Genomic DNA, 16,888 nt, shown 5'->3' on the forward strand with positions numbered 1-16,888 from the left:
TGAGATTAGCAGAGGTAACAAACCTTGTGCTATCAGAACTGAAGTTAAGCTTACCACTAGGCATTATATTTGGAAAGTAACATCATGATCATCTGGAGAATTACACTGCTGTAGTGCAGTCCTTTAGAGAAAGTGACCATGTTTGTGATTAAATGACCTCCAATGTCGTGTTCCTTTTTAGAAACTCTGTTAGAAATCGTGAGCCATCTACCTAAGTCACAGAGTTGTCTTAGCTGGCCATTAACTAACCTGATGCTGCCTTCCAGCTGAATTTAATGTGTATTTTGATCTTGTTAGCTGCTGATTCCAAAAGAGTTTTCTGTTAAAGAATGGGGAGGTCTTGACCTTTTATATTGAATTTAATGTTAATATGTTTTCTCTGAAAATACATACAACTTCTGAAAACACATCCAGTGGTTGGAAGTAGTAATTGTTAAGGAAATAAGTTCTCTTTTGTTAAGGTGAGACTTTAAGAGTGCTTTTGAATTAAATCTCAACACTGTGATTCATCCTTTTTGAAAAAGGTAAGTGAGAATAATAAAGATTGCTATGAAAAGACTATTTCATTAGATTCTACAGACGATGCAGAGCGCTGAAACAAATTTAATAAACATTATGAGAATAGAAAGAAAATGAAAAAATTAACTATTTCAGACTATATAAAACTTTTGGATATAGATAAACTGCATTTTCACTAATGGTAGTTACTATCTATTTCTTAATTTTAAAAAACTAATTATTTATTAAAATATGTTAAATCTGAAAGATCTAAATAGCTTAGGTATAGTTTATAAAGGCTTTTATAAAATTGGGGTCAACTTTAAGTTAAATACTTGCTTAGAGGAGGCTGCTGTATATACTTGTTTTCCTTGAAAAGAAGGCTGTGCTTCCACAATGAATGAACATTTCGCATTTCCTCATAGTTTTTATTTTTTTAGTAATAGTTTCTTAAAGAAAGAGTTTGAGGTTATTTTATATTTTAATTCCCTTCACTGTTAATATGGTATTCTTAGGTTTAGCAGTTGATACATTTAATTGGTCAAAAATTTGTAATGCTACAAGACTACCAAACCAGATGAGCAAGAACTAAACAAAATTGAGTAATTTGGAGTTGTCTAAGTCGTTAATCTTTTGTCAGAGTATGTGTGTCAGCAAAATCCAGTAACTAATGTTACTTCTGGTTTTGCTATCCAGCCCCTAATGCATCTCTTTCCTTCAGGTTGGATTTTTTTTTTTGCTATTTTAATGATGAAGTTTGACAAAACAGAGTGTTCAAATCTTCCTAAATTTCCTAAAAACTGTAACAACTCACCACTTTAATGTTTTGTGTGCCAAGTTTCTGTGAGCCAAGATGAATAGGAGTACATGCTGCTTGGCAGTAGACAGAAAGATTTGAAGTTGCTGTGAAGCTCTCTGAGTGAGAGGCCAAACTGTGTAACAATACACTGTAGAATCAGGTTAAATCAATCTGTGCATTTGGATTGCATCATTGTGACCATGAACACTATTTATGGATGAAACTTTCAAGGCTCTGTGTTACATACTGTGTGGTTTCATCCTTCAAGTTTAGTTTATATAGCGTGAAGGTAACGCAGAGGTGAAAAGAGAATAGTTGTTTGTTCTCTTCTAGCACATAAAGTGAGAAGCATCAAAAAACAAGCTTAAAACAAAGAAAGTGGTGTAACTTCTCTTACCATTTTGGAGTTCTACTAAAAGGTAAAAAAACTTTAAAAAAGGACTGACAAACTAATAGAAGAAAACACTTATGTAGCATTTTTAAATACAGTGGTATGATTCCTGTTATAGGACAGCTTAGTGGGAAAGAATATGAAAAGAATAATAAATACTCTACTGTAAATATTCACAAATTTTCACACAGTGCTCAGTGTCATGGACTTTTGGTATGGTCACATTTGCTGTGTGGAGGACAAGACCAGGTACGTATTTTGAAATTCATTATTCTTCCTTAAAAGTAAAAGACCACTATTTGAAAACCATATTTATTTTGTTGGCAGTTGACATAAGTCTGAGAAACATTACAATAACTGGTCTAGTATTACAGCTGGTGGTGGAGTCAGTAGCTCTGACCCAGGAAGAGGTGACCGGTCCGGAGAGATGGTCCCGAAAGGGATCGCCTTCCCGAGGCCCGGTGTCTTCCTCTCAGCTGCTGGCAGAGGGGCCCTTGCAGAGGCTGTCAGCTCTTTAGTGATTGTCAGCTCGTGATTCCAGCTCAGCTCTGCAGGGCAGCCTCCAGGCCAGACCAGACCAGAGAGAGACGAGAAGGCTCGTGTGGCTGGTTCTGCACGAAGGCAGCTTTATTTTTGGTCCATATTCCGGCAAAGGGAAAAGCCAGGGACGAGCTCTCTCCCCCACAGAGCCAGGGGGCTTCCTTTTATAGGGATACAGGGGATCAGTAGGGGACCAATGGGTTACAGAGGGTCTGGGACAGACCAATGGGTTACAGAAAGATCTGCATAAGGTCTCTCAAAGGATTGTGGGTCCACTTTTCCTTGCCATGACCCAAGAAGTGGCTGCCCCTTCAGGGAGTCCTGCTGGGCGATTGTGAAATGTCTTGTCTCAGCAGAGATCCCTCCAGGGCAAGGGCTGGGCATATCCCACAACTCCCCCTTCTGTATTTATTGAAAAGGCATTCCCAGCAGCCTTTCTGCAGCAACGTAGGAGGCAAGAGAACATAAGTAACACAGTAATAATTACAATGAATACCCACAAAGCTCCCTTAATCAAAGATGCAATCCATCCTGTTATTCCCCATCGTCCAAAAAGGTCAGCGGTGAGGACAGCATCAACGTAGATACATTTCATCTTTGGGCAGGGATGGGGCTTCTGAGAGGGAATATAAGCAAGATTTGTTAGCTTTGTGGTGAGAGGGGAGGTTTTGGGGTTTAGGGAAGTTTGACAAGGGTTGAGTGAAGGGGATATTTTGGGGTAACAAGGGGTGATAACATATAAACTAAGGATCAGAAAGCTTGATATTTGGACATGTTCATAGGAGACATGATTCTGCATTCACTTTGGCTATCTTTTGCGGGGAGAATACATAAAGAATAAAGAGGCAGTGTTTCATTATCTGTGAGACTTGAATAATTCTGAGATTACATTTGTATAAAAGCGTTGCATATCTGCTTGGTTATACGATATGCAGTATCAAGATTTATCTGTCAAAATTTTTTCAATATTGAAAATAAAGAAAAATAGGAACATCTTGTGAAAATGCTTCCTGTTTCTTCTAAAAACTGCCTGGTGTGGCAGGGTGGACAGACACTTGCTGATCCTCCCACAGGAAGAAAAAAAATAAGAACACAGAATTCCACCCCACCCCCCCAAAATTATGTTTAGATTGATCTCCTGGTACAAGAGGAAAATTGCATGCTGAGGGCCTTAATGGTCTAGACTAGGAGTCTGCATGAAAAAAAAAAAAAAGTATAGTGGCTTTGCTCTGGGGGTTTTTTTTGGGTTTGGTTGTTTTCTTTTTTTTTTTTTTTTTTTTTTTTCTGACATCATAAGCATATGAATCCTACATATCTAACATGTAAAGTCAAAACTGTAAAGCATTGTCCCATGCACTGATTTGATTTCAGGCAAGCTGATTTATTTATTGTTTTAACAGCTGCTTCAGAAACTCTTAGGGAGCCTGAGACTGTGGTTTAAACTCTGTTTTGTAAATCTGGGCTAAACATCCCGAAGCAGACAACATATGTTCTCAATATTCCGGATGTTCTGTGTTGCTGTCTGCTTTGCTTGTATACACAGTGCTTTGAAAAAAAATTATGAAAAGTTGATCATATGAAGGTTTTTCAGCCTGGCAGAGTAACACAGCCTAAATCAATTCTGTGCATTTATATAATTAGCAAAATGAAATCTATTTATAAAGGTGTTCCTGTTGTGACATTTTTCCACATTACTCTGTGCTAATAAAATTCCATTAAAAATTCTTGTGTTATACTTGAACAGGTATCTTGATGACTGAAAGGCTGCTATTTGGCTGTATTATACACATTGCCATTTACATTGGACTCCATTTTCACTATGGTCGGTTATAAAGGTTTATCTTTGTTACAAACACTTTACTTGGCTCTTTGATGGCTCTTACACAAAACAAGAGAACATTTTAGAATAAACAGCCAATTCACAGTATAGAATGCACTCACAGCTGGATGGATTGAGGAGGGAATGGGAAGCCCCACAGTGCAGGTGAGTAGTGTGCAGGTGAGTGGCATTCAGTTTAGCCTTTGTTGTCTTAATCTTTATTTTAGCTAAATGAGAGTCAGGAGTTCACAAATATACTGGTCGAAACCTGATCTTGATCGGATATACCATCTAGGCTTACTTTTTCAAATACACATCTGGTGTCCTAGAAATCTATGTTGTTGTTTTCAAAAAAGCCCCACAGAACCCACTAAAGTCCATCATTTCTTTTTTTTTTCCCTGCACATAAGGGAAGTGAGCTCCTTCTGCTTTATCATGCATAAATACAACTAAAAGTACATTCAGAGCACTTGGTCCCATCACATTATTATTTGTCTCTTCATCTGTAGAACTTGATGCTTAAGTGGAGGACACAGGTGGCAGATGGTACAGCAGTGCAAAAAGTGCCATTTACAAAATCTATCTGTCAGGCAGTGGGGAAGAGATAGGTCTGTAATGCCTGGTTTGTCTGCATTATTTACATATCCTAGCAATGTGCAGGACAGCTGGGCGGCAACAGGAAACAGGGGTTTGAAAGTGCACTGCTCACATTGCTTTCTTCAGCACATTCCACTTAGGAAGAACAATGAAAGCCTTTTGGAAGATTTAGTAACTGACTTGCAAAAGAAAAATATCAAAACATGCTAGAGGTATGAGAAGACAGCCCTTGAAGGGGAAAGAGAAAAAATGCCTTTTATGTATTGTCTTGCTGGACAGTGAAGGCTCAGCACTCTGTTGTGTTCATGGAGGGACCTGGTATTTCTCTTAGGAGATCAAAAGATTCAGATAGCTGCAAAATGTTTCATGTCCAACTTGATGCAAGTAATTCCCTTGACAGGTCCAGTTGTAGTTCATGTAACGTATTCATCAATGTGGAATGAATTCTTTAAATAAATGTTTAAATAAAGAAGGGGGGCTTGATCCTACATGGCTTTTAATAGCAATAATTCTTTCAGTTTCAGAGGTGCCTCCTCTAGTAGTTGTGCTAGTACTCATGGCAGCAGAAAAAAGGCCTTTGTCTTATGTATGGAACAGAGAGAAGACGGTTGATTGAAAACAATGTTTTTTAATACAATTCTTCTTGTAACAGACAATTTTTTAAAAAATGACTGTGTATACTTAAGGAATCTTTCTTTCAAAGCATTTGCTTACCTGAACTTACTCTGATGTTAGTTCAGCCTGGTAATTCTGGGCTAACAGGGGTCAACAATTTTATGTATCATTATCAGTAGATATTAAGGATAAGAAATTATTGTCCTGGTTTTAAAAATAGAAAAGGAGTGCTGCAATATGTAGAATTATGCAGAGTCCTGAGTTATCATAAAATCAGAGTGAACCGTGAACTCCATATGTAAACCTACACCTCTATGTAGAAGGAGATTTAGATTAGGCCAGCTTTCTAAAAAATGCTTCTTCCTTTGATTATGGTTATACTTTAATACGTACATCTAGGTTATGTAGCTCTTTGACATATTGCTGTGGCATTGCTTAAAAGACTCACACCTGAGAAGGAATTTGGAATTATCCAAACTTGTCTGAAACTCTGCCAGGCTTGGTACTGTGACCACTTCCCTGGGGAGCCTGTTCCAGTGCCCAACCACCCTCTGGCTGAAGAAACTTTTTCTAATATCCAGCCTAAACCCCCCTGACACAACTTCAGGCCATTCCCTCGGGCCTGTCACTGGTCATCAGAGAGAAAAGATCAGTGCCTGCCTCTCCTCTTCCCCTTGTGAGGAAGTTGTAGACTGAGATGAGATGAGATCATCCTCAGTCTCCTCCAGCTGAACAGCCCAAGTGACCCCAGCCACTCCTCATATGGCTTCCCCTCCAGGCACTTCACAATCTTTGTAGCCCTCCTTTGGATGCTCTCTAATAGCTTAACTTATAGACTATTATAAACTTATAAATCCTTTGGGGTTTGGGTTGTTTTTTGTTTGATTGATTGTTCATTTTGGTTTCCCTTTTGTAACAGCGTTTCCCTTTTGTAATTGCTGGTAGCATGATCTTTGATGCAGAACTCCTTGAAACTCTTGGAATAAATATTGACTGTGTGCCTGGATGTGGAAGACATATTGGATGTAGGAATAGTCATCCATAAGTAACTAAGTCTTTTTTATGCTCTCAGATTCTTTGTTGCCGTGGCTGAAAGTCGTATCTCTTTTCAGGGATAATTTGTTCTCAAAGTAGTCTCAAACAAATTTTTATTTGAAATTTGAAAAAAAACCAAAACAGATTTAATAAATTAATGTCCTGGGGCGACTGTATTGCATACAAAGCTATGTATTCCTATTCAAACCAGGATGATTACTAAGATGTTAAAGGCTCTTAAATAATATGTGAACATGAAAAAAATCCAAAATATTTAGAAAAAAAAATTAAGAGGTTGAAACATTAATGTCAGGAGAATATTTATTTAAAATGTTCTATTCTAGTTACAGAGAGGGAAGCGTGTAAAAGATAAATGGGCAAGTATATTAACTTTGCAATATATAATGTCTTTAGTGGCATTTAGATCTCATTGATTTTTAAACTTTTTTTTAGTAATTGTGCCAGTAATTTTGACATACACATCTTCAGCAGAGTTGCAGTGATCACAGTTTTTGTTCTATTGCAGCGTTCAAACGAAAACCCAAAATCTTAAGGCTGACTGAAGGAAGTTAAATATTATGGTCTGGATCTGACTGGAAGCATATACTCTGAGTCTTAGTCTTCACTCTAAGTGATCAAAAGCTTTAATTAGATTTGTTTCCTTATGAATGGAGTCAACAAGATAAAGTAAAAAATCCAAATGATCTTCCTCTTCTACATTTTTGTACTTGATGCTCTCACTGTGGCTGCTTTTACATTTTTAATTCATAAATTTTTGTAAATTAGATAACATATTTTTCCTGCCCCTTGTTTTTTCTCTCTATAGGTATAAGCAACAAAATTTATAAACATATAAAATGCATAACTCAAAAATCACATATTTTGTTTGTATTTTATTAATTAGCTTTTCATGTAAACATCTAATATATTGTTTTTCTAAATACTAAAGAATTTAAATATAACATAATGCTCTGCATAAAATATTTTTAGAAATCTTTTTTCTTATTAAGATTCTGTAGAAGTCTATATAATCAACAACAGAATTATAAACAAACCTGAGCTTGCCTAATCAAGTGGGAAGCTGTTTTCAGATCTCTGAACCCTTTATTGGTCATCAGATTTTCTTTATAATAATGAAGCCCCAGTTGGAATTTTTCCCTTGAGCTTTGCTATAACATACTGATGTAGACAGAGATGTGATTTCTAAAGTTAGACTGGATAGACCGTGCAAGATGTCTTTGGCAGATATTTTTGCCTGTTAAATAGGCCAGCTGTTCCACAATTCATAAACAAGGGAGAATATAGAACTGATATATCAGTGAAAATAAGATTCTGAAAAATGTTTATGAAATTGAAAAAAATCTGACATCAACGTGCCCTTTCTAATTTCAGGTGCCTTAAGTTCATCAATCCCTCAAAAATATTATTTTAGAGTGACTTTTGAGTAATTTAATTTTTTCCCCAATATCAAGATAATGTTTCCTTCATTTAGTACCACATTACACAGTTTTCCTGGTACTCTTTGCTTATATATAGTTATGCTACTACTTAATGTAGCAAATAGCTTATCTCTCATTTACATCAGGAGCATTCAAAACCAGGGAGATTAGAAGCTAAATCTCTTTGTGCCTTCTTGGTTATTTCAGGCTTGTTTATCTGTGGTTTACATCAGTTTCTACTGTAATCTATCTAATGATGCATATGAATGGCTCATGCCATTTGTGAAAAAGAAAAATTTTCCTTTGAAGAATATCTTTATTCTTCTAGTTTACAGCATAGTTGATATGTCCAAGTCTATTTTCTCTCTCTCCAATAACATCTTAAATTGTGTCATGTTAGAGAATCAGGCTGGCACATCTGCAGTTGGGCGCTATGAACAATAATACATTCACAGCTGGATGCTTCTAGCTGTCAGACCAAGGAAATGAAACCAGTACTCATCCCAGTCTGCATCTAAACTTCAGTTTCCCTTCACTCTCTTTTGAAAACATTTTCCATTGAAAATATACTTAAACTGTTGTTGATTTACGTGTAGGGTAAAGCAATGTAAAATGTTCAGCTTTGTAGCTCTAGTCTCTTCTTGCTCAGTTTCATACTTATGACCTGAGTTTCACTGAATAACCAGCTCTAAGCCTCAAAAGAAAACTCCATTGTAATCAATGCGTTCTATGAAATAGGTTAGCTAAACCATTCTAAACATTCTTAATTTTAGCATGAAAACACACACTGCATTTAATTCCTTTAAAACAGGCACTTGCTTCCTCTTAATGAAGTTAGACTGCCTTTGACTTAAAACAGAAAACCGTAAGGAAAAAATGTCATCTCTTTTAGAAGAAATAGCTATATTCAATTTGGATTTGACTGGCCAGGCTTTTAGCTGGTAAAAGTTCAAACAAACTCAGACACCATTTTCATTTCTTGAAAATATATGACACCCATTTAGAGCAAAACCTTTCCTCCTCTAACATTTATTTGGTTTCTACCTTGAAGAAGCCATGGAATAAATCTTACTGATACCCATTTGATTTCCTTTTACTCTCATCAAGATGTTTTTACAGTCTCTTGCTCTCTTCCTTTACTTCAGCAACCCACTTGCATCCAGCCAGTCAGATTCCTATAGTACCCTGCTTGCTAGAAATCATAGAGACAGATGAACAATGCAGAACATGTATTTTTTTTTTAAATAGATGAACCAGGTCATGTGAGCTCCCTATTACAAGTGACTGATCTTTCTACATTCTCAAAATTACTCAGTGTTTTTTTTTCAATCACATCAGACTTGCTCATGAAAATTATACTAGTTAATTATATTATTTAAGACAGAAACTATTAAAGACAGAAAATAATTTGATTTCTATGAAAATAAACCCCTAACCTTTCCAAACTACCTCAAATCAATATACCTGGAGATGTGCTGAAAGCACTGAAAGTCAGCACTGCATTTTTTCCACACCTTTTACTAAAGAAAAAATTATAATTTTGCACTGTTTCAATATTATAAATAAATATGAAAAAAACACAGAATGTTCTTAATTGGACGGGACCCATAAGGATCATCAAGTCCAACTCTTAAGTGTATGGCCCATACAGGGATCAAACCTGCAGCCTCGATATTATCAGCATCATGCTCTAACCAACCCAGCTAATGTCAAGATTGTTTTCACACAAGTTCATGCTTATCAGTTACTGAGCTTTGTAAGGAGATTTAAGTCATGACTCAAAGCAGGTTAAATATTCTCACTTGTAGTCAGAATCAGTAATTTGAAGATAAAATGTTTTTGTTTTTTATTTTCCAAGCCTATTGTTCTGTGAGATATAGACAAATATATTTTTATGTGTTTTAGAACTCCCACATTTGAAAAGGAATGCTGTTAAGCAAGATATTTCAAATTAACATCTAGATTTTGTTTTCAAACACCGTACTATGCAATCTGGATTTTGAATACTGCATTTCCTCACTATACAGAGTGGATAGACAGAGCAAAGGAAGTGCAGCAAAAGCAATCTGTGTCCATTGGATATTTAACAAAATTGTGTGTCTCTGTGTTCATAATATAGTGTCTTTTTTTTTAATTTCCTTTGATACATTTGCATTAATTGGTGACAAATGAGAATCATGATTCAGGTCCAACAGTGTTTTAAAGTACTTTTCCTTTTATGAGAATATATGCAGATTTTAAGAATTGTTATGGAATGTGAAATTCCTATGTCTTCCACAAAGCCACAATACTTGCTTTGTTATCTTCTAAATTTTTTGCTGGTTTTTTATCCTTATATTTATAGTGTATTGTACAATTTTTTCTAAAGTAAGAACTCTTTTTAAATCATGACTAGCATTTCCAATCAGCTGCCAGTGGTGAATTCCAAATAATTAAAATAATGAATAAACTGAGCTATATTCACACTTTATATACATCAAAATATGTACATTTAATATTCTGTGTAAGAATACAAAACAAAAATTTCAAAAGAGTACATTTGTCTTCTACATTTTTCCTGCTATGTATTCCAGTACAAGCTTTGATTTCCAAACAGCTGGAAAGTTGAGGTCTACCACATTTAAGTTATTCACCCTATTCTTTTTTGTCTTGATATATGTATGTGCTATATACACAGAGTAGATGTAGAAGTTTAGAAGACATGAGCGTATTTGAACAGATGCTGTTAATACAAAGTGCACAGCAACTGCTTGACTTCATTTTTAAATCTTTCGAACAATTCATATGACTTAAAAAACTCAGAAGGTGTGACATTTAAAAGATTTGATTTAACCATGAGCTAAAGGCTTTGACTATACAGTTGCTAAGATCTCTTTTTGTGCATAATGTGCTAAGGATCTGTAACATGCATGAAAATGGGACATTTAAAAATAATTTGATACCTTTGAGCAACATCTGCTCCTGAATAACTGGGTGCCATTCTTTAATAGCATAGGGGAAAGAGAGGAAATTGGACTCAAAGTATTAAAAAATTTTAATTATATACCTATTATTCTTCCCTTTGGACAAATCTGTCATGCTTGTGGATACCTGGTTGGTCAATAGAGGCTCAGCAAGCTCTGTCCCTCATGTTTAGCTCTTAAAAGCATCTTTGTTTTAATTTTTTCATTTGCCTGTGATAAAAAAAACCTGTGAGATGTACCATAGGAAAAACTCATCTTTGAGAAAAAAATTACACTTCTGCCAAATACACTGCAAAATATTTCTTAATTTGTCCAAAGTCATCTCACCTTTTTAAATCAGCAACTTATAGCCATCACGATAAACTTCATCCAGAAAAACAAGGATAACCAAATTAAACCTGTTAGAGAATGAATATTTGGTCTTCTTTTTGAAAACTTTAGGGCTTGTAAAATTATTTTATACTATCAAATATGCTAATCTTTTTGGGTCAAATGAGAACGGATCATGAAAACAACTTAGGAGATGTTGAAACTGACTCCAAGTCTCCTTTACAGAGTTATGCTTTTTGCAAAGATTCAGTCAATTAGTCATAGTATCTATCAAGAGAAAAACATAGTAACTGGAAAAGATATTCCTTTTGTATTATGAAAGCAATAGTGTGAACTGGAATTCACTGTGAAATATATAATTAATCCAAAGAGTGCAGTTTATTTTTTCTTAATATACTTCATATACTGTGCAACTTAGACCTAAGAAGAGCTTTTCTGCTCTTCCCCTTGTTTACTATTTACACTCAAAATAGATAGAAGTTAGTGATATGTTACTGGCAAGATGGTACTGATTTAAATATATGACATAGTTGTTAATAAGTACATGAAGTGCATACAGAGATATGCAGTGTACTGCAAAGCCAGAAAAAAGCATTGCTGTTTGGTTGCTTCTTGTTTTCAGTTTTTATACCATACTATCCATATTATTCTACTGAGATTAATTAGTTTAATAAACCATAAAGAAGATGTATACATATTGAAATCAATGACTGCATTCTCTCTGCCAGTTAGCTCCGTGACAGTCCTTAAAAAAACCAAAAAACACAAACAAATAGAAACAAACCATGAAAAAACCTCAGCCAAAACACAAAAGACCCCACTGTACCACTTGTATCTCACCCCATCATCCAATGTTTCAGAGGTGATACGTGTCAACTTAGTAATAAAAATAAAACAAACAATAGAGAGTTCAAATTTCTTCCTTTTTTCATTGCCCTCTGTAGTGAGAATGCTTGAATTGTTCAAGTCTTACAGCTGACCCCCAGAATCCTGCTGCTGAAGATCTGCTACCATCTGAGTCCTAAATGAGCCATTTTAACACAAAAGTATTTTCAGCCATATTCCTATGGCCATATCTATCCATGGCATAGGTAAGAGCTTGCTTCTTCCCAATCTTCAATTCAGACAACATCCCTTAACTTTAGGAAGTGAATTTTATGCAAATTGAGAATCCATTATTTTATTGTCAAGATCCCTTAAATGTGATATATGGAAAAGTATTACTTGTAAACTGGATGTTTATGGACCCTGATGTAATTTAATACTATAAATTCCATAGTCTGTATAATATCACATGGAAATGAATTCCACAGGTTCTTTATTCATTTTATGAAAATCAGTTTGAAAGTAAATAAAAGGACTATTTCTATTCCTTGGGCTCTTCACAGATTTTTTCTCTTTCTCTCCATTAATTAAATCCCCCTTTGGGTAAACAAAATTTATCATTTGCATGGACCATTGAAAATTTGTGTTTCAGATGATTTTCCTAATATGTTGTCAAAACCTTACCTGCTTCTTCCTTTCATTTTATCATATGAAAAAAATTAAATACATGCCAATTTGATATAATGACCTGCCATATGTTTCTATAACTGAATTAAAACACACCAACAATCAAAGCTTTCACAATCTTTCCCTAATCCTTAATATTCCTTCTTTTTGGTCTTCCCTTATAACTCAGTGTTGTGTACTAAGCAGAATTTTATTGAACTCTCACCCTGAATCTGACTCTTTTTTCCTGGATTGTCACAATAGGGAGAGATGTTCACCTTTTTTCAATCTATACCTGGAGAGCAACAATAAAATTGCCTAAAAGCATAATGAATGTTTGAGCATTATGTGTGACAGACCAAAGTTAATAAATGAGAGTTCTTTTTGCTATCAGCTTTGACAAACATGTTCAGGGTGGCTGATACTCCTAAGATAGTTGCACAGTTCATCAGTCTCAGAAACAGATGCTATATTAAAACAGAGATGAGTTAATTAAGATTTGGCACATTAATATTTCCAAATACTGAAAATTTATAAGTGGACATTGAAAGTTCAAAATTTAATAACACTGATCTAAAGAAACTTGGAGAAAGATTGTTTCTTTTCCCTCAACTAACAGAACAAGTGGGATTTTTTTTCAAAATACTATGTCATCAGGTTTTGTATAGTAACAGCATAATCTGTTTCTGAGCTGGAGGTATTACATCTGTGGCAAATTTTGCAAGCAGAAAGCCAATAAACAGATTACAAATACAGCCATTACTTTTGCCTTCTTTACTGGACTCTTTCTCTTAATGATTGTGCTCTCTGCTCAGCAATACTTAGCACCGGTTTTATCTTATTTATAGTAGAGGTAGTTAGCTTGGGACATGCTATAAACTACACCTCTTATAGGAAAGAAAGACAATGTAAAATCTGTTATAGTTAACAAGATGTCTGAGGATTAAAGAGAGGGAATGAGGAGACAGAATTAGAGGGACTTCAAGCTTGTTTATTTCAAGATGATATGTGGTAATATATTTTCAGCTTGAAGACAGTTCATTAGTTTTTCATTTATTGTTAACTTCCAGGTCTGAATAAGAACAAAAATCTGAAAGCTAGACATCTCCAACAGCCAAGACTAAATACAACCTCTGCCTAAAATATATGCAAGGTTTGTTCTTATGAAGCTGAAAAAGCCTGTCCCAAAATAATTGACCAATAATCTTCTATCTTATAACTTTTTCTCATCTTAATTTCTTAATCTTTTCTTATTGTGTTAATCTTTGTTCTAATAATGCCAAATGGATGCTGTACATGCCACATTCCCTGAAATCTACAAAACTCTTTAAAATAATACCATCGCTAGAGACTTTATTAATGCATGAGCCAGAGACAGTAAGATAAAATAAAGTTATAAAAAATCTACTTCAGAATTTTGGATTCTTTGGCTAGCTATGCCAATAAATCACTGTAATAGTTAGAAAAGTTATTTAGGTTACAGTCTTCCTTGACAAATTTTATGTAATTAATATTTAGGAATTAAGCTTCTACTCTGAGTCTGTAGCCTTTCCTTATAGTCAGTAGAGCTATATGGGCACATCCTAAAGGCAATTAATTAAGCTTCTTTGAAATATATTTATTAATATGTAGTATGAAATCCTCACTATAGTTTCCTGGTTTTCTGCCTTAACTATAGAATGAGCTTATCCACCCAAAATTTATGCAACACTAATTCTATCCATAAGCATATAGTGTCTCTATTTTAATCCATCTAAAAGGAGGCAAAATTAAGAAGAAGCAAGCTTAGTATTCACTGCAGAAATATTTGGATGTGCCAGTATAAAAGTGCATTATGAATTCCAAAGTCTTCAGCCTTTCTGTGTGAAAGAGGAACTGAGGTGCCTATGTCAGAATTTGCCCTATGACATAACCTACACTTTGTATTTCTGTAATTCAGATCCATAAGTAGTTCAGAATTTGATTACCAAAACTTCTAACAAACAGGGCCTGGGGCACCCACAGATGATGACAAATTTACTGCTGTATCCAGAGGCTGTTTGGAAACCCTTTATCTTTGCATTTGCTTAAGTTTCTCTCTGCTGAAACCTGCTATTATAAGTTTTCAGCCCTTCTCTTGTCTTGAGCTGAACAGAACACACTGTATTCTGCAGGTAATTGTAGTTTAAAGGTGCCAGCAGTATGTTATTTGCTGTAACCGTTGGGACTTATGTCCACATCTGTAACCAAAATCAATATTTGTGCTTATCTATTCCTCTTTCCAAAGACCTCTTTATTTATAGGTGATAAAATTTGGCACTAGGTTTAAAAGGCTCTGAATCTCAAACTTAATTAAAGCATCTGTTTATCACCAAACATAACAAGCCATAAGTTATATAGATGTTTCAGTTTATTTTGCACTACAAACATGTCACTTTGATAGATATGGATTTGGCTTCTCTTGTGTACAGGAACAGTCTTGAAAGTGATAGCTCACTTTTTTTTTCAGCACAACAGTAGGAAAACTTGATGAATAATTGTCAAACATGATTGACTGGGGGGAGATTTTCAAAGGCACAGGTGCCTGATGCCTATTAGTTATCAGGGGAATGTAGGTGCCTGGCTCCTGTTTGTCTTTGAAAGTCTCCTTCCTAGATATATCAAAAGTCTTAGACAGAGTTATTTATCTGAATTGGAAATGACCTTCCATATATTTAAAAGGAGCTGAAATTTATGGAAAATTAAAGGGACTGTGTAATAGCTTTATCAGTTATAAAAGTTGGAAATTCTGCTAGAGATGTGGAAAATCTTGTAGCAGGGAATTCCTACTGAAATTTAAAAAAGGATGTAATAAGTTAGAGCTGGAAGATATGATTTACAGAAAAAAGATTTAGGCTCTAAATCAGTATAGAGAAAAACTAATGAAAGGAGTTGATTCACTTTTGCTAACCTGGAAATAGACCTTAAGAAAATTGAATAAGCTAAAAAGAGAGCATAACCATATCATGGAAAGGAGAGTAGTAAATTTCAGTTCCTTCAAGATCATCTTAATATTTTTTTAATGTGAGGAGAGTAGGATATTATTCTGGAATAATGTAAGTTCCTTCTGTAAGTGTTGAGTAAGTAGATTGTACTATAAAAATTGAAGCAATTTATAACATATGCCTATAGAGTGACAGTAAGCAACCTTTATCTAAGTGGTTCAAGTGCAAGTGGAATTACAGTGCAAGGCCTAGAATGGCCACTTTAACATCCTAATTGCTCACTTTTGTCTTTTCTTTTATTTACCATCTTATGGCTGCAAACATGAAGGGCCTTGGTTTTGTATAGATGGGTTATTTTAAAAGATGTCATCTTGCACTTTGCATGACTGATAGTAGCTTTCATCCTACCTTGGCATTTTTAGTACATCTAAAAGGTTTTGATCAGGCTTCCTATTTGGTAAGTGTTCCCTATTGAGACTGCACAGCCCTGCTGGAAATCTCACCTAACTAAGTGTGAATCCAACAGATTAGGAACTGATGATGAGGAGAAAATGTAGGAACACTTCATAAATCTGGTTGATTGAAGGCAGTGAAAACAGCCCTCATTTAAATTCCTGGAAGCTTGGTGTTTTCTCTTCATCTCTGTTAACCTTTCATCAGTTGATCATTCTGGACATAACAACTGAGTTGATTTTTGTTCATACAATATATTGAGAAGTGACTAATCAAGTGATAGTAGATATTGGTTTTTTAAACCCTTTTTTTTTCTCAATTAATAAAGTTTTAGCCAATCAACAAAAATAAAACAGTTCCATGTGATTTGGATCTCCATCCATTCTCTGTGACTAGAACAGACTGCAGGGCAGAACTAATCCATTGGATGAATATTATTTGAAAGTTATTTAAATTTGAAATTATTTATAAATATTAAGATTAAAGAGATATATTTACAGAACTTTGGTTGTATTCTTAAATAAGAAACAAATATGGAAACATAGTGCTTAACTTACTGATTCACTTTGTTAACTATGACTCATATGCCAGTTTTGAGCTTTGTGGGTTAATGGAGAGAGAAGGTTTAGATGAGATACTATGAAAAAAATTCCTATACTAGAGATTATTTTAATAGCTTCTAAATTTTGTAATTTTTTCCTACTTAGAAAAGACTTTGTAAGTCTGCTTCTTACATCAGATGTCATCAAAAGTAACCCCTAAGGAATAAGAGTGAAAGTGTACAATATATTTCAGTGAATTATGTAAATTTACTATCTAAACATTTTTCAACATAATAACATTAAAATGCTTAGGGTACTTTCAGTAATATACTTAAATACAGACTACTTACACTAAAATAAGAGCAAAAAAATTCTTGCTTGTAGTACTGGTAACTGTAATTCTGCTTAAAAGC

General features: G+C 34.7%; 2 long non-coding RNA genes across 3 annotated transcripts in view; both read left to right on the forward strand.

Annotated features, from left to right (window-relative positions):
* Window positions 1-16,888, forward strand: part of LOC138111748 (uncharacterized) — a 137,062-nt gene that overhangs the window by 29,226 nt on the left and 90,948 nt on the right. The gene's annotated exons all lie outside the window — the stretch shown is intronic.
* Window positions 440-4,206, forward strand: LOC138111749 (uncharacterized). Its single transcript, XR_011151439.1, has 3 exons — window positions 440-524; window positions 1,880-1,937; window positions 3,973-4,206. It is a non-coding gene; the product is annotated as an uncharacterized lncRNA (long non-coding RNA).

This window comes from Aphelocoma coerulescens, chromosome 5 (assembly GCF_041296385.1).
Source record: "Aphelocoma coerulescens isolate FSJ_1873_10779 chromosome 5, UR_Acoe_1.0, whole genome shotgun sequence".
Classification (NCBI taxonomy): domain Eukaryota; kingdom Metazoa; phylum Chordata; class Aves; order Passeriformes; family Corvidae; genus Aphelocoma; species Aphelocoma coerulescens.